General features: G+C 38.8%; 1 protein-coding gene across 1 annotated transcript in view; it reads left to right on the top strand.

Annotated features, from left to right (window-relative positions):
- PLCXD3 (phosphatidylinositol specific phospholipase C X domain containing 3) overlaps positions 1–17573 on the top strand; it is a 967154-nt gene that overhangs the window by 202214 nt on the left and 747367 nt on the right. The window lies entirely within an intron of this gene.

Below are 17573 nucleotides of genomic sequence, written 5' to 3' on the forward strand. Positions count from 1 at the left end.
GTACTGTTTCTGCATGTATTTGCCTTGGAATATACTGCTTGTGGCATGCCGTTTTTATCTGAAGCACGTCTCCCATCACAGCCACTACGTGCACAGATTGTTCTTTATATGTAACATCTGAAACTGAACACTGCACAGCCTGTCCATTGGTATCATACTTAGACTGGGGTGTTTTGAACAGCTATAGAAGCACACCATGCTAAGGCATTATACTTGCACTATGTATTGTATGTTACTATGAATATGACAGTGCTGAGATAAGCACACATAGTAATCTGTTTGAAATGTGTAAATCAGTATGCAGTGTTGCACAAGACTAGACTGGGAATGCACATTACAGTATCTGGTGCTTTTCCCATAGTAGACTCGGTTATGTATTCAAGCACCATTCTGCTAAACGCCTGCTGTGCTGATGGCATATCTATCTTGACTGACAACTTAGTTACCCTTCCTTCTTTTTCATGTCTGTGCCTTTGCTTATAATGTTGCCTTTGTAGTTTACTCTTCTGACTTACAAGAAAATGTGCTTGGTATCCTTTACCCAGGTGCAGTTTAACATCATTTCTCTGCATTGTGTTATGTGCCACTGCATGACCTCCCTGTTGCTAGGTCTAATCACATCTCATGTTTACTTGCTCTTTATTCATGCCTATCGGGACACTGTTTATATGTGACACTTTTTTCTTACCTAGGATACTTCTAGATGATACGTTTACACTTTTTACGGTATTCTACAAACTGCACCTTTAGCTTGCTTTGTTCTGTGCCATGCATCTTGCTGCACAGTATGTTTCTCTGTGCTGTTTATTTACTGTTCCTAAGGACACACTTTACATCCCTATGTTGCTGACTATAAGCCTTTCAGGTATGACTAGTTCTGTTCCCCAAAATGCCTAAGAATTGCAATAATTAATGTTCAGCTCCCTATTGAAATGTTGAGAATTATAGTGGCAAGTCTTGACATGCCAAAATAAGACAGGAATACAAAACTATTATGCCAATCCCCAACCCAACTGATGCTCACATTATATATCAAGCATCATTCCTTTAAACTTATTTTTGGCAGCATGGCAGCCCCCCCCCCCCCAACATCCAAGAATGTATATATTAACAACTCTGAGACTGACATATCTCAGAAAAAGGGAATATTCCTAGAACTGGAAGTTTCAGACTTAGTATGTCTTAGACCAGATTTTCTTTTATTCATTTTCCACATTCCTTGACTCAGTATAACTCACCCCAAAATTTCAGATGGTTCCCATAACTGTATATTTGTTTTGTGCTACCAGGTAGATTGCATGGTGTAGGCATTACCCAAGTTAACAAAATGACTGATAAAATTATGTGCAAGCAGGAATTTTGCTTATGAAATTAGCATTCAAACTTTCCCACTGTGGACACTTAGATGCACTACTCACAATTTACTTATTTTTTTATTTACTTTTCAAGGGTGCACATAGTGTTAATGTTCTTGCACAACCACAGGAAGAGAACTCTGGAATTATATGGCCTATCTGCACTCCACACTGTTCAGCCCATCCGAATAGGGTAACATGTACTTCTAATGGTATAATATCCTTTAGAACTGCAGGCTTCCTGAAGGGGGAATTCTTACCCTGTTCACTCCATGCATTCTGTCCTTCCATAAGCTGTAGGGACTACTTCTTCTCTGTCATTTATTTAGCATGTGAGAAGCTGGACAGTTACATAGCATTATCTTTCAAATTTTAAAAGTTTCTATTCAATGACTGTTTGGATACTATATACATACTCAGGTCCTACAGAGGCCATTTAAGAGTTTGACATATTGTCAATACTGATGCAAGTGTAATATTCTTAAACCATTAATTTACTACCCTATTAAATGTATCCAAAATAGCAATATGTCTTATATGTAATGGTAGGGAGTTCCTTAGCCTCCTTGCTCTATGGTGCAAGAAAGAGCTTTTCAGCATAGAAATGACAGTGAGTAAACTAACCATAACATTTTTGTCCCTTGTGTTGGCACTGTGAATTATAAACTCAATATCCAGTTTGCTACCTGAGTTTAATCATATAGGCATTTGTGAACTAAAATTAAATCACCTGTGAATAATCTGTGATGTATTGAAAAGGTGAATGATGTTTGAGTCTGCCACAGTAAGAGGAATGATAAAGATCCCCAACCTCTCTTCCGATGGTCTTCGGAATGAGCTCAAGCTTATTCAAATGAGAGTCTCAAAGCCCAAAAAGAGCCATAGTGCTCTATTACTGGGCAAATGCTAGATGCATAATGTCTAAGCAAGATGTCTTTGTCTCTACTGGAAAAATATTGTAAGATGTTTTTAATAATCCCATGGTATTTCCTAATTATAAGTTTAATATGCTCACTAAATTTTAATGTAGAGTTGATCAGTGCACCCAAGTCCTTAACCATGCTGGTGGATCAAAGGATCTAGTCATCCAGTACATATGGGCACACAAGGTTTCTTGATCCATAGTGAATCACCATACACTTACTGTTGCTAAACCTCACACCCTTGTTTCTCACTCACGTAATTAAGTTGTCCAAACTACTACTAAGAGAATGGCAATCCTCGGTACAGGTGACTATGCAACTTATTTTAATGTCAGAAAATCTGCTGAACACAAATTTTCTGATACCGGACAGTCCAACATCAACAAGCCAAAAAGTAGGAGACACAAAACAGGTCACTGAGAAATGTCTTTATCAAGAAACTTGTAGTTGAAATGATAATTTTTAATTCTAGTTCTACCCTTCATATTTAGCAAACGGTCGATAACGGATTTAATTACAAATGGGTTCATATTGATCTTAAAAATGTTTTTGGTTTCTCTTCAGAATAATTTAATTTCTTCCAGTGGTACTGCAATATATTTTTAATTATCCGACCTCATTCCTATTTTGGGACTTTTATTTAAAGAAAGCACTTTCAAATGGTATGACAACAGTATGCTGCCATAGGATCTGGAATTTTATATTTTACAGCTATATTTAACTATCTGCGGCAAATGGCTTGCATATTTAAAAATAAAAATATTTTCTTTATATTAAGCAAATGAAAGAAGCAATTTGATTATCATGCTCTGTGGAACATATGAATCTTTTAGAACTGATGGAATAGCTGAGCAGATCACTCAAGTTTCCTTCTTTAGCAACTGTAGTACTGAAATTTACCTGTATTCCAACATGTTGTTGTGCATTTAATGGATAATGGATAATACCCTTGGGCAAAGATTCCTGTTATTCAAAGCCTTTACTTGTTTATATATATATATATATATATATATATATATATATATATGTGTGTGTGTGTGTATATATATATATATATATATATATAGATGAAGTTGAATTGTAGCCCTTTTCTGTTGTGAAGCACATTTCTTCATCCAGTGTTCTGTCTTTCCTGCATAGGTAATTTCCATTGTACTTAATGGTCCCTTTTATAACTTCGTATGCTGTCTGTAGACCTGATGTGTTCAACAGACTGTCTTTGAAAAATACTTCAGAGATATCAACAGGTTGTGGTATAGACTACTTTAAACAGATATCAGTTTGCAAAAAAAATGTAGCTCAGCTGGAACTTCACTATATTCCTTTAAATTTCAAAAAAGGTTTTTCCCATTTACAATAAGAAATCTTGAAGGTGGCCAACCAGATACGGAAAACCTCACCTTACAACTCTGTGTGTACCAAGTCGGTAAGAAATGCTGAATCACAGATAAAAGATCATAAGGATGGCTCCCACTGGGTCATTGGTGACAGGGAGCACAGAGAACTCAGAACATCTATCAGATCTGACCTCTGAGGAGTCAGCTGGGGACACAGGAATGAGTGTCATTTCCAGTTAGGATTACAGCACACTTTGGAGACTGGATGTGGGTGCTTCTGCCCTGCTGCATAGTGACTGGGGAGTGCATGGACAGATCCACCCTACAACATGCTCTGCAGCAATGTCATTGCATGCTTCATGAGGTGCTGCACTTTGGGGGGAGGGGGATTAATAATCCAAACTATCCAGTGATGTTAGTTCACTTTTTGCTGACTTACTTTTCATCTAGCTGTGATATGGCCATGGACATCCAGCAGGGAGTTGACTAAATCAGAGCAGTGAGGAATGGGTTTGATAACTGCAACAGATAGGGCCTGAGAACTTTTAGTAAGGTAAAAGAAAGGTGCTTATAACAGAAACCTTATGTGTTACAGCATGTGGATACAAGACCAGAAGTGTAGCTAGGGTGGGGGTGAAGGGGGCAGTCTCTGTTTGGGGGTGCAATAGTGAGTGATGAGGCTGAGAACAGAATTTATTTTTTGTTCCTCAACACCAACTCAGGGAGCAGCGTGGGGAACCTTATGATCCAACTGCTGCTCTGAACACTATGTTGCATCATCACTACATGATGCTGCCCTGATGTTGGGTGTCGGGGCAACTGATCATGTAGCACAGGGCAATAATTTACATAAAATGTACAGAGCTGTAGTGCTGGGAGGTCTAATACCCTTTGTAGCTATACAAAACAGTTGTAACACATGACCTAGTTTTGTCCAGCACTTTGTGCAAGCAGAACAGGGTGGTGTACCTGTTTTGGGATTTAGCACCATGCCACAGGCTTGATTTGATGCTACACAGGCCCTTTTCTGCAGGTAACTTCATCTGCTAAATGCAAGCAGCTTGTACGGGATCATTAGCTATTTAAACTGAGTGGCTTTTTTTCTGCAGGTCACTGTTGATCATTTTTGTAGTGCTTTGTCACAAATGACTTTGCACAACTTGTAACAAACTTTGCCTCTATTAATTTCCAAGTCAAGATTGACATTGGTGACTTGTGATCAGTACTGCTCCCGAGGTAACATATCCACATAAGCAAATGCCACTCATGTCTTACTGCTGCTTTCTTTCAGTTACCCTGGCAATAAACGTTTTGCTATAGTGCATGCTGCTTATTTAGTAAATGCATGAAAGCAAACAGCCCAAAGAATAACATGGGTTTTTCTCATCTAAGAAATATTTATGAATAGTTCAGTTGTAAAGATTTTATCAAGAATGAATGGCAAAGTGTTTTTTGTACTTGTGACTGTGTTACTGTCATTGCAGAATTCTTCAGCTAAAATAATGCTGGATTCTTATGAATGATAGCTCTTCATATCCTTTTCAAAATGTCAACTCCTGGCATATTTATTTTTTGGATCACTTAGTCCTTGTTTTCTGGATAAATCTCACTGTACGCAAAGAGCTATTCTCAGGACCGACCTGGGATACTTGGTTGTCTTAATGAATTGTTTACCCATAGAGTATGATATGGCATCTTCAGAGACTCAGAATCTACAACTACACATATTATACCATATTTTTAGTTTACTACCTTAATAGTGTGAAGCAGAGATAATTGTTATCATGCAGCAGTTTAATGGTAAAATAAAAAAGCAGTAAAGCAACAGAGGTAAAGCATTTCATTTTAATAGTGTTCTTCAAAGTTAAATTTTATTACAAATGTTTTTAAATACATAGAAAAACAAGAATCTTCAAATATTTGTTAAGGACTGTATGATTTCCATGCCTTTGAGATGATCTTCATTGCAGCGTAAATTAACAGGGGATCGGTTTGTCCACTGGGAGGCATGACACAGCGCTGTCCTATTGCCCAAGGACTGCAGGCCCAGCTTGAGAGCAATACACCACTGCATCTGTGGTCTAATCCATCTGCTGATTGACATTCCCCATATCCCTAAATAGCTTTTCCATCCCGAGAGCCATCTGTTCTTAAACTAGTGAGTATGCAGGTAACGTTAGTAAGTCAAGCATTCATGCTGAGGGAGAACATCAGATGACAGGCAGTGCCATTGTATCTCTTTCATTGCTCTCATCAGGGGACTGATGCTTTCTTTTTACTTTGCATTACATACTGCAGCTTTGCCAGTCTGTGTAGGCTGAAAATGAATGCTGCATCAATTAGCATTTTATGTGCTATATCATTTTTTTTCTGCTTCAAGCCTTGCTGGAAAAATAGACAAGACAATTCGGAAAGTAATTATTCCCAATACTGGAGTTAAAAATACCACACAAGGCAGGAAAACACTCATTATCCTGCTAAAATGTAAATTACTCATTTCAGACTGTCTGTATTAGCTTTGGACAAAAGTTAAAAGGAACTGTGAGTATATGCTTTTAACTACATCAGGAGTCTGTTTTATCTGAATAAAGTGCAGCAGATAGTAAAATACTATGAATTTTGTCAGTGCAGTTATATTTTACAGTACTGAAATGGTATACACGCTGATTATAATGTACATATAAGCAAATGACCTATGACCAGTAAGTGTGCCTCTTAACATGTTCAGTAAATAGCATTGGGTCCTTATATATGTGCAAAACAATACATAATTTTATGTCATCACAGACAGTTTGTAAGGCATTGTACTGTAAAAGTCACCACCCACTGAGCTTTTTGGTCAGCAGTGGCACCTATCACATGACATTGATGAGGAAGTGCTAGGATACCACAGAACACAGAAATGCGTGCTGTCTGCAGGAAGTGCAAACCACGTGCTGTTACTCTGCCATCTGGATGAAGTTAATAGTACTAAGAACTGGGTGGAGAGCTGAGAAAGACACCTCCAAACTACACAAAAAATTACATTTTCCTTTTTTTTTTTAAACTTTGAGCCTGCCAGCTCCTGAATCATGGGAAATGTTTTTAGTAACTAGATTTTGCATACATCATTGTGAGAAACAAAAACTTAATTGGCCATCTGCATACCTGTGCTGTTGGTGACTAGGATTCAGATAGCAAGCTCCAGCCTGGGCGATCTTCTGAACAGAATAATGCTGTGCATCTGATGAACAACTGTCTTGCATGCGAGCTATGAATATGTGCAATCGAATGTCTGATACCAGCTGGCATGTGAGCTATGAATATGTGCAGTCAAATGTCTGACACCACCTGGCAGGTGAGCTATGAATATTTGCAGTCAAATGTCTGACACCAGCTGGCATGTGAGCTATGAATATGTGCAGTTGAATGGATGACACTAGCTGGCATGTGAGCTATGAATATGTGCAGTCGAATATCTGACACTAGCTGGCATGCGAGCTATGAATATGTGCAGTCGAATGGCTGACACCAGTTGGCATCCAAGCTATGAATATGTGCAGTTGAATGGCTGACACCAGCTGGAATGTGAGCTGTGAATATGTGCAGTCGAAAGGTTGACACCAGCTGGCATGCGAGCTTTGAATATGTGCAGTCGAATGGCTGACATTAGCTGGCATGCGAGCTATGAATATGTGAATTTGAATGGCTGACACCAGTTGGAGGCCAAGGGTGTAGTAACTTGTAGGTGGGTAACCTAGCAGTGCAGTAAGATATGGTGAAAATATAATTCCATATATTATCTTGGGATAACAGTTACAAAGCATCTGTAATACTGCAATACTGTTACTGTTGGTTTGGTCCAACATGAAAAGAAAATTCTACTCCATTCTTCAGCATAGATGAGGTACTCCCTGTTTATGTTGACCTTCACTTCCAGTTAGATGCATAAGATACCACTGTGGGGTATTGCAAACAAGGTGGTTGTGGAAGTGAGAACAGAGGGCTATTTGATGACCAAAAGTAAAGGTCAAGGTTCAAAGATATGAAAAGCAGTGCATAGGATAGATGTACCAGGAAAGGCAGGGAAAAGATCAGCTTCCAGATCAGAAGCAGCTGTGCAGTAGAGCTACAGATGTGATGAACTGAGAAATAAGCAGAAAGATGGAAGAAAGAATTACAAGTCAACTGCACAACAGCAATGGAACAGCAAACTCAGTTCAGAGACTGCTGTTCTGTGCACCAAGACTGTCTACAGAAATTGCATTCCAACACATGTACAGGCATACAGAGAAGCACAATTTGTGATCCGCCACCAAAAGTACTGCATTAGTGTTTCATTACTTCTCCAGTATGAAGCTCTATGTATAAGCTGTGCATATAGAGAGAGATGGCCGTAGTTGACATGACACCCTGACCCCATGTAGTCAACCTGCTATGTATACCTATCAATCTATCCATCTACCTATCTATGAGTTCAAAAGGTTTGGCTGACCTTTCAGTTGGTAGTAGTATTTTTCTGGTGTCAGAAATAGCTGAACAAGTGCTTGGTAGGAACAGTCAAAGCATGCATTAGTGAATGTTATATAAGTGGGACAGAGTACTTGGCGAAACTTTCATTTGTTCTGAAAGTTTTAGCAGTGGGGTTGAGTGTGACTGAGTGTAAGGGTTTGTTGGTCTGTGTATGTGTGTGTGTGTGTGTGTGTGTGTGTGTGTGTGTGTGTGTGTGTGTGTGTGTGTGTGTGTGTGTGTGTGTGTGTGAAGCTTTAGAGGTGAATCTTACTATAAAGTATGTGTGTGTGCCACTTAGCCAGTACAGTTGGTTAATATATATGACACATGTCTGAGCCATACCTGCAGCTTCTGTGAGGAGACTTGTCATAGGGTCACCTGTCTCAAAGGTGCACACACAAGTCACTGAGACAGATCTATAAACATATGTACCATGTCTGTTGGGAGCAGGCCACATATAATATGTTGTGTGCTGTGTGTTTCAGATATGTGTTAGAGCTCTGGCTAATGACCCAATACACTATATACATACATACATATATTATATATATATATATATATATATATATATATATATATAGCCCAATAACCCATGTAGAAACCCAAAACATAGTACAGCTGGTATCCAGACTTGTAAAGGCCTGCTTCTAATGTTTAGACACTTCAGGGTGGGCTGTGCAGTATAGTGTAGAAAAAAAGCTGCCAGATATTTATTGTGTATACCATGCTCCTCAACATGGTGCTGTGTAAACAAATGGAAGAGCAGATGAATATTGTGTTACGATGTGACCCACAAGTCACAGCAACAGGATGGTGTAGTGGTGAGTCAGGGGGAGGAGCTTGCAGCTCAAGAACCATAGCTCAGAAAGAGGGAGCTGCAGTATGTCACAGCACTAGCTAAAAGGTGGCATCTAGTCCACAGCTAAGCTACAGACCATGATGTAGACAACACAGAATAAAATGATGAATGTAGTATCTCACTTAGGCTGTGCAGAGCAGTGCATAGATTCACCATGTTGTGCATCAGACATCATCATACCTTTACAGGTCGGGGGACAGCAAACAGTGACCATCACTTGCACAGCTGGTTCACAGTGGCAGATGACTGTAATGATATAATGTGGGTAGGGTCATGGGAGGTGTAAATTATAGCAACCTCCTCTGGGAAGTTGTAGGGAATCAAAGATCACATCTTCCCATGGTGAGATTAGGTACTACAATGTGACTGCTGCCACTGCACACTGTTTTGGCTTGTGATGCTCAGGCTGGCTCCAGGCTACAGCAAGTAAGGTGTATATAGTGTTGTCACCTCACAGAGCGTCTTCTGCGCGGAGACATGCATGAATGGGCGTACCTTCATTGAAGGTTGTGCATCAGGGCTGGTAACTCGGCACGTAAAAATCAACTACCAATCATTAGTGGACCAGAGTTCCGCTGTGGCGACCCCTAACCAGGAAAAACTGAAAGACAAGACTATATGCCCACCCTGATGAGGTGCCCAGTATAGTGGACATAATCCAGAACATGGACAGTTTCAGTCCTCATGTATTTAACTCAACTGTGCGTTAGAGACCAAGTCAAACAATTTTAAATAGTCGGTGTAATACAATGCATTCTTTTTTATAAACTGCGTATGATTCATCCATTCATTTATTCACCAACCCATCTACTTTACAATTGCTGGAGAAACAAAACTATTGAGTTGCTCATTGTGCATTTGACAAAAATACAAATCCTAGTAATCCTAATGCCTGTCCGTGGAAGAATGCAGATATGCACATGCACACTCACCTACACACACACACACACACACACACACACACACACACACACACACACACACACACACACACTCACACACACAGGTTGTTTGGAGGGTTGCTTGTTCATCTATTGCAGTGGGGATGTGGGAGTAAACTGCACCACCAATGAAAGTACACACAGACACACAGAGGAAATAGCTAACTGCAGTGGCGGCTGGTGACTTCAAATCAAAGGGGGGCTGCAGGAGACAGCTGAATGGGTGGGGCCAATTGGAAGGGGTGTGGTCAACTAGAAAGGGGCAGGGCTATGCTCAAAACCACAAAAATTGGAACTTTAAATACACTACTCTGAGTGCCAAACCATCATTACGAGAGTCCAATCAAGACAAAATGAAGTGTAGAAGAAAAAAAATATTTCAGTGCATTGGCTACATGAGAGCTTACTTAATATCTAGATGGAAACAAAAAGGTTGTAAAGCATGAAAAAATAAATTACTTTTTAAATACATTAGTGGAATGCCAGTCAAAATCAAGTATAAAAAAAACAAGCAGCACTCAACTCAAACCACTTCTCCTTGCACTGCAGTTCTAATTATAATTTATATTCAGATTTATAAAAGTACCAAGTAACATGCTGAAAGTAGCAATCTCTGTGATACCCCCACATGTAAAAATGTTTCTTATCCAAAAATGACCTGCTGCCTGACAACTGTCTACTCGTTTCATGGAGGAAACATGATCAAAGTAAAAAATGAACAGCAAACAAGAATCAAGCTCAAGATAAATTGCTTAAAGGATTACTGCACAGGTTATGGACCACACATGATAGATTGGCATTCTGTTTAGTTTACGGGTAAAGCCTGCAAAGATGACTGTAAGTCTCCAACAAATGTAATGAGCTTCTGAAAATATTGCAATCCTGTCCTTTATTACAAATACTTGCCATATGCATTTCAATACCTAAGACCTATACGTTATCTAGTTATATTCTCTGCATGGCTACAACAAAAAGGCTTTCAATGTTGGTAATAATTTAACAGTATGCTTATTAAAGCTTGCTTGCATCTTACAATCTCAGATAAGCTTATCTGATGGTCATTAAAGCATTGCTACTTAAACACAACAGGCAGTGCAACAACATGCATTTTCTGAATAAGAAGAAGCATAAATCAACAGCATAAAAATATGACAGAAAACCAGAACATTCTGCAAAATCAAGGACAGATGAAAAGCCACTGTCATACTTGTGTCTACCTTGGATGGGGGAATACTCTGCACACTTAACACTGCATAACTGCTCCTTGTCTTGTTTGGACAAATCCAGAGTCACTACATGGGGGAGTGGGGTGCAACAAGTATGTCACAATTTGAAATGTCTCTGGCTGATGGTGATGGCTCTGACACATTTGTCATACCTCTCAACCTCAGAGCATGAAATCTGGACAAAGCCATACATAGAAGTGGGACAAAGGCCCAAAAATGACAATTTTTAAATATTGCTCTTATAAACTTAGAAAGATAATAGAATAGTAGAAGGTCTTGCATTAGTATGAATTTTATGAAGGGTATGAAATCTGAAACTCAAATGTCTGTCATTATTTTCTAACTTCAGTCTTTAATGATTTGCCACTAATTTGCCAGAAAACCACAATTTTATGAAAAACGGACCAAAAATGTGATGCAAAAATATAAAATTGCCACACAATACAGCTGGGAACCTGTCAAATAAGGGACACTTTAATATTAATACTGTTAACCTGAGCAGCTGACAAGATAAAATAATCTACATGCATTTCTGAAATAAAAGTAATCTATAACTCTGATCATTACAGTTATTTATAACATTTTCTTCTATGATTGCCATTTTGTGGAGGGATTATTACGGGGAGAGCAACATTTTGAGCCAAAATTGGGGACAGTTGAAAGGTTTGGATATTCCTAATTCTATAAAGTGATTTATTTGCACATACCTCTCAACCTCATAATGCAGGAAATTTGGACAAGGCCAAACATATTGGAGGAACATACAAACAGTACTAAAAATTTCTCTTGTATAAACTTAGACAGCTGATAGAATAACAGGTCTTGCTTTAGCATGCATTTTTCTGAAGGTTATGAAGTCTGAAACTCAATGTCTGTCATTATTTAGTGACTTAATTCCTAAATTATTTACTAGAAAACTACAAATTTTAAGAGGAACAAACCAAAAATAAAAAGCAAAAATGTATTCATTTTGCAAAAACTGGACAGTTGAGAAGTATAGTTCAGCCTGGGGTGTCTTTGAGTTTGCTGCCCTACACACCTCACAAAATCATGGTTGAATGGAGCCTCCCCCCTGAAGCCATTCCCTTACCATAAACATTGTAATGTACATACTACTTTACTTATGTGATGATTTGGATTTCATTTGAAAGTTTTATTTTGCATTTTACAGTACAAACACTAACAGACATCTGCTAAACAAAGCAAAACAGTTTCACAATGAAAATACTTAGTATTAAAACTTCTGTGCCCTTGAAACTCATATTCATTGAAACAGCATTGAAACCCACATTCAAAGAAAATACATTTTGCCAGTGGCAGATAAAGATTAACTTTGGGCTGTTTTCAAATCATGGGCCCCTTCCACATGAAAAACACGTGTGCTCTTTGATACACCTTCCTGAGTGTATTAAATAATATTCCTTGTATAATACAGTACAGTTGTTAGACGGCATTTTAATTTATTGTTTTGAACATTTTTCCAGTAAACAATGAAAAAAAATGCATGCACCAATAATGACAAAACTGCCCAAGCCTGAACATTTCCATCATAAAAGTCTACTCAAACATCTACAGTCCACCAGTATTAGTAAATATGCACAATCTCTGAAGAAGTCAAAGTCATCTAAATAATTCCATATGAAAGAGATCTGTAACTAATGAAGAGGTTGCTGCTAGCAAACAACTTTATATTTCATTGTTTCATCTACAAATAAAGTACCTGTTGCCCTTGAGGAATAAATTGCCTATGTTAAATTAAAAAAATAAGCTAATCATATTGCAGTATATTAAAATTGGATGGCAAACTGATAACAGGTTCATAGTTACTAGGTATCCTTGCCAAAAAGGACTGCAGCATCCAGCTCCTTTACAACACAGTACAGTATCAGCAATGCATCTACATACTGTGGGAGTAGAACCCACAGCCTTCTGCATCAAAAGCAATTATACTACCTGCTGTGCTATTAACACGCAAGCAGACTCAACATAAGCAGCACAAAACTTCTCTTCCCCTGCAGCTTTCAGCTCCTTGTAAAATCTATTAGACACTCAGCTGTATCTCTCAACTTTGCAGCACAATAAATCTGGGAAAAGCCAGCATTTATTGGGGGGGGGGACAAAAGCCCAAAAACCAGGGACACATTTTAAACATTGCTTTTATAATCTTGAAAAATTGCTAGAATAAAAGGTTGTGCTATCACCATACATTTTACTGCCAAGTCTTGAACCTGGGACCTCGTGCAAAACAGTCAGAGCAACATACCACTATGCCAAATCAGGTGTTTTGTGAAAGAGAGGAAGACTGAAACTTAAATGTCTACCATTTAGTGAATTCAGTTCTCACCATAGCTGTCAAACTCTTAGCACAAAACACCTGAACAAAGCCAATAATGGGGGAATACAGCTCCCAAACATATTCATTGAATTCAGTTCTCAGCATAGCTGTCAGCCTCTTAGCACAAAACATCAGGACAAAGCCAGAAATAGGGGAATACAGCCCCCAGACATATTCAGTGAATTCAGTTCTCACTATAGATCTTAACCTTAGCACAAAAAACCTGGACGAAGCCAATAATGGGGGTATACATTCCCAAAAATAGGGACAAATATTCATCTTATAAACTTAGAAAATTGCTAGAATAAAAGGTTTTGTGTTACCATGTACCTTCTGAAGAATATGAAATTCAAATGCCTGTCACTTTTTACTTATTTAACATTTGCTAAACAGGAAAGTTTGACTTGGAACAAAAGCCAATTTTCAGCAGAGGCCCAGGGAGAAACACTCCATATATGTCTTTGTAACATGGGAGGACACCAGAGCAAACCCATACAAACACAGGGAGGACATGGAGACACCACACAGAAGGCACCCCAGCCAAGAATCAAACCAAAGAACCTCTAGCTGTGAGGCAACAATGTGACCACTGCACCATCAACTATTCATTGAATTAAACATCCAGAAACCACAGATTTTATGACAAACAGAACAGAACTAAAATATGAGGCATAAATCTGCAAAGTTTTCACAGATGGTGGTGGGGTAGGGAATTCAGGCTCTTGCTACCTGCAACCAAAGTATAGGGTTCAAGCCTACGTTGTTTTCTACCCACCAACAGATATCAACTGTGCCATTACACACACTTAAATAAAGTATTTGACAGTCTTCCTCTATAGCAATGCATGAGAATTAAAAGTGAGAAAAAAATAAGGAAAAAGAAGAAGTGGGAATGAGTGATATGTGGGAGTTTGGAAGGGGTCTCCTAACAACAGTTCTATTTTATATACCCTAAGTGGTCAAGGACAAAGGACAGAAAAAAGATGAGGGTGGTACAAGGGGTGAAGCTAGAATTTTTCTCTTTTGCTCTCAGACTTCATAATATTGCTCCATTTCCATGCAATTAACACTTACAAAACATAAACAGCTCTCTTAATCTTACTTCCAAATACTTACAACGTGCACATCATCTGTTTCCCCTAAGACTATGAAAAGGCGGCTTTTAGATGAGAATTCATTTTTATTTATTTTTATTTTTTATTTATTTTACATTTGTTGACCGGGCTAGTCTAGCTGGATATATACATGTTTTCAGTTGAGAGAGAGGGGAGAAAAGAACAACAACATAAAACAAAAAAAGAGCAAGTAATAATTATAATACACAGAAGAGGCAAAACAAGCAAACAAGACATTTTTTTTTTTTGTTTAAAAAGGTTTAAAAAATTGGTCTAACTGGGCTAACATGGCTACATTTGAGGATTTTGGAGGATTGGGTGCTTAGGGGAAGGTGGTCCTGGAAATTTGTATTCTAATCTTGATTGAGGGCATTGGGAGCCATTGGGACTTTAGGAAATTCTTTGAGTGTTTTGAATTGGTAAAGAAAGAGGTCATGAGTTGGGAGTTGTTTGGGAGGGAATTTCAGTTTACCAATGGAATTGGCATAGAGAGCTTCTCCTCCCAAAAGTTAGATCTGATGGTCTGTTGTTTGTAGACTTTTGGATGATAGGGGGAGTAAGGGGTTGGAGGGGGTAGTAATTTTGCTCAGGGAGGAGGTCTGGATGGTTAATTGTTTTAAATTTTTCCTCAGTGAGTTGGTTGTTTTTAAATGTTGAGCACAAGTTTCATTCCAGTGTCCTTAGGTTTAGGCAGTGTGATGGGTGGATATAGCATATCCTGTTATGAATCTGGCTATATGGTTATAGGTTGAGGTTATTTTATTGAGCTCTTGTTAGGGAAGGAGAATATTGGGGAGGCATAAAGGGAGTGGAGGAGGGAGGTGGAGAGGGCGATAGTTAGCTTGGTGTGTCTTGGGTGTAAGTTCTTCTTTTTTACATGGACTTGTTTCTTGTTTGTTTGTTTACTTATTTAATGGTCTAGCTAACGTTCATCAAATTTAAAGTTTGGTGTCTTCCTCACCCCTAGTAGTTTGGTGTGGGTTCGAGAGACAGGTTTAGTTTATGGACCACAGGGTTTGGAGAAGGTTATTGGTATTAGGAGGTTTGGTTCCTTGGGGTTCTTGGTTTAGGGGAAAATTAGGTAAAAATATAAGTAATTTGGTTTGGTTTTGGTTGGGTTAAGTAGAGAGTTTAGAGAAGTTTTTAGTTTTAGAGAACCATGGTTGACTTGGGGCAGTGACTTGGGTTTGGCGAGAGGAGAGAGAGCAGAGTCAGAGTCATCTGCATTGCATATAGGCTTTTATAAGGATTGCATATTGAATGATTGTAGCGAGAAGAAATAGAAAGGGACCAGAAATAGATCAGAGGAAGAGAATGAGGGATGGGAACCAGGGAGTGAGGTGTCTTTATGCCTGCCACTGTTTAAACTGCCTAACTGCCTGTTTTCTAATAGAGATTAGCGTTAAACCAACTTATGGTTGATTTGCTAAGGTGAAAGGTTTCCAGTGTGTGATGCTGGTGATTGACCATGTCGAGGTAGCTTGTCGAAGGTTTAAGAGGATATTAACTTATTATTTATTGCAGTGTTGGTGAGTTGAGTCAGAAAGAGAAGGAGAGGGAGTGGTTGTGTGCTATGGATGGGGCGAAAACGTGTTAGGGTGTTAGTTGTTGCGGTGTTATGAAGGAGGCTAATGAATGATACGCTGCCTAATGAGTTGCATGATTTTTGGCTAATGGATTTTGGCTAATGGGTCTATAGTTAGATGTGTCAATGGTTTATGGAGGTTATGGAGATGGATGATATAAGGGATTTTATAGATTGAATTTCAGTAATGGTTGTGAAGCTGTTGATTGATATTGGTTGAATAAGGGCGTCCAGATGCTAGCCAGAGTATTTTATTTGGCTGGGGTTCAGGAGTATTGGTTGGGAGTCAGGTGGTTTGTTTTTTTTTAGGAGAGAGAGGTTAATAGGGGGTGGAATTTGTTGTTGGTTGTTGGGAAGTTGAGTTTGGTCTTTAGTTGGGTTGAGACAGGTGTTAAGGAAGGGATAAGTCTGCTGAAAAGGAGTTGGACTGGAAAAAAAGAGTTGAAAGTGTTGGCTATTTCTCCTGGGTCTTTGTTGGTTATTTCTCCTGGGTCTTTACCCATTTAGGTCTCAGGAGGAGGTGATGGAAGGAGGTGATTGAATTTTTTTAGAATTTTGATTGGTATATCTGGAGTTTTTATCTGTATTGTTTTTGATTTATTTGATTAACCTTTGGCTTAGTTGCTAAGCTGTAGAAACTTGATGAGTTTCCATGTTTTTCTAGCTTCCATATGTTCCAGGTTCATGTGTCTAAACTTGTAGTATATATCAATATGTTGAGACAAGAACTAAACAAAACCTGATTTAGTGGTAGAGACCATGAATATCTGACTGGCACAGGGCAACTCTGATAATTTACCTTAAGTGAGATCAATATAAAACATTAATGAAGAAAATATTTATTTTTCAATAATGTGGTTTTTATTGACTAAAACTGTAACCACAACAAATGTTCTTTTACAGCAACTCATGCAAGTACTATCATCATTTGCAGATGGTGGTTTTCATATTCTGACAAATATGAGTGTGCATGCGCATATACACACACATACACACACACACACACACACACACACACACACACACACACACACACACACACACACACACACACACACACACACACCCTCTCGTTCCGATGTGCAGGCAGTAGCTTCAATCCATATCATACACACCTGGTGTTCCCCATTTGTTCCGATGTGCAGGCGGCTTCAATCCTCCATCCCATGCAAGCAATGTTACCACCTTGTCCCCGTGAGAGTAGCTCCAATCCCTGTAAGCTTCCCCACGAGAGTAGAGTTAGGCTCCAGCCTGTTGACATTGCATTCTATGCATATTACCATGTAAATGGCTGTATAGAGGCTGCTGTACCTACTAGAAATAAGCCCAAAACAAACTCTAAAAAAACCACAGTGGGTGAATCCTTGCCCTAACAGGGTATAAAACAAAAAAAAAAGTCATGGCTA

Source organism: Protopterus annectens, chromosome 1.part0 (assembly GCF_019279795.1).
Source record: "Protopterus annectens isolate FY-2018-M chromosome 1.part0, PAN1.0, whole genome shotgun sequence".
Lineage (NCBI taxonomy): Eukaryota > Metazoa > Chordata > Ceratodontiformes > Protopteridae > Protopterus > Protopterus annectens.